This window comes from Merops nubicus, unplaced genomic scaffold, assembly GCF_000691845.1.
Source record: "Merops nubicus isolate BGI_N331 unplaced genomic scaffold, ASM69184v1 scaffold11779, whole genome shotgun sequence".
NCBI lineage: Eukaryota > Metazoa > Chordata > Aves > Coraciiformes > Meropidae > Merops > Merops nubicus.
The window spans coordinates 10,548-15,345 of NW_008633080.1; positions in this window are offsets into that span (position 1 = coordinate 10,548).

The following is a 4,798-nucleotide window of genomic DNA, read 5'->3' on the forward strand; positions in this document are numbered from 1 at the left end:
TGATGAACGGATTCCTTGGTAAGGATGGTTTGAAATGGAAACAACTCTGTGACATCATCTTTCACCACTGTTTCTCCTTTGTTACACCAAACTTTAGTATCTGTTATCCGTTACCTGCTTTGTGAGTCTCAGGCTGCTGTCTGGCTTGGCATACGTTTTACAACACATTTAATCCTTACTTTAGAAAGAAACCATGATTGTACCTGCTAAAACACACTTCTCAGTCTAAAGAAACGAAGAAAGGAGAACAGAGAAAGGAGGAAAAAGGAGAAAGGAGGGAAAAGAGACAAAGAAATAAGAGAAAGAGAGAAAAGAGAAAATAAAAATTAAAAAAAATGAGACATAAAAAGATAAAAATACATTTTCTTGTTGAACTTTTTAGATTGAAAAAAGCACCTTTTCCATAACTATGTGGGTTATTTTCTCTTTTTTTTAAGATGCAACTGCTGTCTTCACAGACTTTGGTGATTCCCAGGAGACAAGAGTGTTCAGGCATCCACCAAAGAGCCCTAAAACCGCAGGATTTTGCCATAAAGACCAAGGGCAGCAGATGACCAGAGTTGCTCTGGTGCATCTGGAGTTGGAATCCAGCTTAATTCTCATGCTCTAAACTCACCTCCTCCATGTCTCAGGTTTTGTAGACCAAGCAAATGAAGTTTGTTTCAGTTCCTCTCCCCACCTTGCCATTTATCTTTATCATTTTCCTGCCTTGCTTTGAGCCTCTTTTTACCCTCCTGAAGGCCAAGAATCTTGGAGGTTTTCCTTGCTGCCAAACAGGAGGACACAAAACTCTCTCTGCTCCTACTCTGCCCATCATGCTAATGCTGTGCCACCTCCTGCCCCCCTGAGCTGAGACCCTGCCCTCAACTCCCCTGTGCTGTGTGTCTGATGGCTGCTAGAAACCAGGATTACAGCCTGTTAGGGGTGCACTGACAACCAATTTGTCCTCCTCACCTTTTTTCCATGATGATGGCACCAAGGAAAAGAGTTTCTTTCCAAGTTTCTGAAATCTGTACCATCACTAGATAAAGAAATTCAGAAACCCCATCATTCATCTGTGCTCAAAACACCAAGCTCTGCCTTGAACCCTCTGTGGAACATCGTTTGCATCCACAGCTTGATATGATTGCAGCTGCAGAGTATTTGGGCCATCACTCACCTCTTCCAATATCCCCCTCTTTGTTCCAGCCTGACATGTCTGCCACCCCCAGGGATGATGGCAAGCAGTCAACTACTAATTGCCACACTCAGAGCAAGCAGAGCTACCAGCACTAAGGTGCCCACTGGTTTCTCCAGCCCCAGTAACAAGGTCCCCACAGTCAGGATTCTGCTTTTCAACTCTCCTCTGCTCTTTTTTCATTCAAATTGAGGTGTTCTTGGGCAAACAGCCTGCAGAGGAGGAGACAATATATCAGATATAGAAGATTTGGTGGTGCTTCTGAAATCTCCTCGAATCCTTGTCCTGCTCTGGTGCACCACAACCATCAAGTTGTGACATTACCCTTGTCCCTAGGGAAGGACTCTGGGCAAGTCCCCCCACTTATCCGTGCAGTTGAGCATCTAGCTTCCTCTATGGTTTACTTCCTTAATTATTTTTAATCTTGACTGTTGTCGTCATCGTTATTATTATCACTAACAAGCACTTTGAACTCTCAAAGGACATGATAAGGGGCACGAATTAGCCAGCCAGATGGCAGCTGCCAAGGAGGCAGCGTGGAGCCCCCTGCTCCCCGGGCTGCGCTGTGTGCCCGTGCCCACCCCCCCACCTGCCCCCTCCCCGCTTTCCTGCTCAAACCATAATCGCTCTGCTAGACCGGGGGAGTTCTGCTCTTCCCCCCTTCTGCCTGGCCTCTGCCTGCCAACCTCCCATCACACTGGTGGTTTTCCCCGGTGGGTTACTCTTCCCCTAACACCCTGTATCCAACTGGGAACTGGCCTGTTGCCATCATGACAAGCCCACACCGTGGTCTGGCAACGCTACTTTCCTCTTTGCTAAACAGTCCCTGGGGCAGCGCTGAGGTTCGACCCCTCGAGCCAGAGCAGGGTACACGGGGAGCTGGTGTGGACACCACGAAAGTGCTGGCACCAGTGCTGCTGCTCTCTGGCCTCCGAAAACCTCCAACCAAGGGGTTGCTGTGCCAGGCCTGCCTGTGCTGGTGGATGGGTAGACCTGCACCATGTACTTCCCTTATCTACCTGGGCCCTCAGGACATGCTTTTTGCCACACTAAGATGCCCCCGAGGCCAGCCCAGCACCAGGGCTTTGGGACAGTGTTGCAGTATCCCCAGCTGAGGTCTTCATCAGGGCCACGGCTGCAGCTCAGCCTGCTGGGGCACGAGCAGCATGTGCATTTATCTCAGCAGTCCTTGCAGGCCAGGCTGCAGCCCAGGAAACTGCCTTCTTTAATCAAAGCTGCAAAACCATTTTTAGCCAGAGTCCTCATTCCTGTATGGAGCTGGAAGAACTATGGAGCTGTTTTCCCCAGGGAGGTCTCCTAAGAGCTAGCGAGATGTGAGCCTCTAAGTGACTAATGGCACATCAAGAAGCAGAGCACTCAATTCTAACCAGGAGAGAACATCACCAGGAGAGGGGGATGATTGTCATGTCCTGGGCAGTGACTAAGGGTAGCATTATTTGTCACTAAAGAGCCTTGGCAGGGCAGCACAGGGCCCTGGACTGGCAGGGATGAGTAAAAGGGAGCTGCTTTGATCTGCCCCCTCTCCCTGATGGGCTTTCTGATTAAAAGGCAGAAAATGATCAAACACAAAGTGGAGCAAATTGACTCCATCCAACTCCTCTCCAGGCAAGGATGAAAAAAGGGCAAAGAGTAGAACTAGTTCAATAGCAAAATGGCAATTGCAGAAAGATTTCCCAATCACCAGGCTGACTTCACTGTTCTGTAGGAGATTACAATGACCAGCAGCTACTGGTGCTTGTGAGTATCTTGGACACTGCAAAAATTTTGCCCAGCGTCATTTTCTTCTTCATCTCTTTTCATCTTTGTCCTTCCTCCTTTTCCTTTACCCCACAAGAGCTGGCAGCTTCTCCCTTTGGAGTGGCATCAGTCCCTGTGGGAACCAGGAGGTGACTGTTAACAGTGGAGCAGTGTGTGTTCTGGGGTGATGGCACAGCTTTCCTTTCAGGGATGCACAAAGACACTCCTTCCCCACCTGCAGCCAGCCCAGGGCAAGTCCAGCCATGAGATATCATCTCTGCTTTTGGCAGCTGTCTCAGGCAGGATGAAGCTATAATCCTCTGTCTTCATCAGAGCCACAGGATCCCACCACTCCCATTTACTTCTGCACAGCCTGAGTGAAGTGAGATGATTCTCCCCATGTCTATATTTACAAAGTGGCCATCTCCCAGTTTGGAGGTAGAACTAACTACCTGCATGCGTCAGCTGCTCATCTGCCCAGGCAAATGGTTGCTGAGTGCTGAGGGAAGCATCTGCCCTGGGGTGTGTAACCCAGACGTTGTTATTACGCCTGAGGGAGAGCAGGCAGGCTCTTTGCACCATTTACTCCCTAGAAGCCCGCGGAGATGCCTACATTGGACTTGTGCCCCTGGACCTCCTCTACAGCCACAGGAAAGGAGAGGCTCCCTCCTTCCTCCAAGGGCTCTGAACTCCTCTCTAGAGAAACAACTCCATGTCCATGAAACATCTCTGTCTTGATCAGCAGGGTTTGGGGAGATGAATTTCCATTGCGTGTCTCAAACTGGAGAACATGGCTGTGCCCCAGAGGTCACCACAGCCTCCGTGCTGCTGCCCAGCCTGACCTGCCAGGACACGGGAGCAGGAACCTACTGCCACCACCAGTTCCCCCCGGCAGACATGAGGAAGCATTTCTCAGGCTCTCCAGGAAGCTGCTCTGCTTCTTCAGACATCACTGTTACCCTGTGCTGCTGCCCCTATCACTCCAGTGCTGCCCAGATAAGAGGTGCCACTCCTGCTGTCAGTGTAAATCTGCTGTCCTTTGGAGGAGAGGCTGCTGGAAAGCAGGGGAGAAGAGTATTGCTGGGAGCCCTGCTGATGGACAGCTGTCACCCCTGCTTCTCCAGCGCTCCCAGGGCTGCTGGGTGGCTGATTAAACCGAGGATACCAAGCTGTATTATTAAAAAAAAAGACCAAAACATCCTGTTTTCACAAGAATATCACTGAGAGAAGTCCCATCTCTTAAATCCACTGTGGAAAAACAAATTGAGCACATCCCCAGTCAAGTAATATGGAGGATTTTGCATCTCAAAAGCTGCTGTATCTCTCCCCCTTGCTGTTCCTAGCCATTGAAAACTTGGAAATGCTACCAAAAAATGTCACTTGGAAAGATGTCTGGTTTGAGCTCTGCCAGCTCCTTTGAATGATGCGAATCTTATCGCTTCCATTTTATAGCAGGTGGAGGGAGGGAAGGAACTCAAGGCAAAGAAGGTTCGGATGTTCAGTCACTTGCCAAGAATGGAGAAGGGAAGCGTGCTGTGGTCCTGTCCCCTCTCCCCAGGCTCTCACCTTCAGGCTGCACCACCTGCAGGGTCCAAACATCACAAAGGGTCTTGGAAACATGGGAGCTGGAGGTTCTTTTCCACATGGCTGTAGCAGGAAAAGACCCCAGGCTTTGCTGGCAAATTATCACAGCCCTGTCATGCTGAAAGCTCTGCCTGGGGAGCGCGAGTCAGAGAGCTGGGCTTGGAAATGGTGAGCAGCGTTGTGCCTGGGTGAACAGCTACACGGCTGGGTATGGAAGGGCATGTGCATGAGAGTGTGCACAGGCTGGTGTGCTGGGTGTCCACCCCTGCACACGCTGCC